The 399-nt window shown below is 36.6% G+C and overlaps 1 pseudogene; it reads left to right on the top strand.

Moving 5' to 3' along the window:
• Positions 1 to 399, top strand: part of LOC109353905 — an 11,330-nt pseudogene that overhangs the window by 10,712 nt on the left and 219 nt on the right.

The raw sequence follows: 399 nt of genomic DNA, 5'->3' as shown, positions 1-399 counted from the left end.
CATCAAGTCTTGTCCCCCCTTTTTAAATGAAGGCTTGTCCTCAAGTCTTAAAAAATTTGGGATTTAATTGATGTGATTTAACATGACTAAAAAGTAATTGAAAAAAAATTGAAAGAATTTAATTTTTACCACATACTAGTTTGCCTTCTAGTTAGCGCTCACTTAACGTCAGTAGCTTGACGTCAGATTTTGGACGAGATTATGCTGATTGATCATCGATGATGGAGCCTGATTCATCACCCATATAAGGTTTTAACCTCTGTCCGTTTACCACCCAAGTTGCTTTAGTCTTGGGGTCTTTAAATTCAACTCCTCCGTATTCTTATACTTCATTAATGACAAATGGCCATGTCCATCTGGTCTTGACTTTTCCGGGAAGTATTTTGAGCCTTGAATTGA

This window comes from Lupinus angustifolius, chromosome LG08 (assembly GCF_001865875.1).
Source record: "Lupinus angustifolius cultivar Tanjil chromosome LG08, LupAngTanjil_v1.0, whole genome shotgun sequence".
Lineage (NCBI taxonomy): Eukaryota > Viridiplantae > Streptophyta > Magnoliopsida > Fabales > Fabaceae > Lupinus > Lupinus angustifolius.
This window is presented reverse-complemented; position numbering and strand designations above follow the sequence as displayed.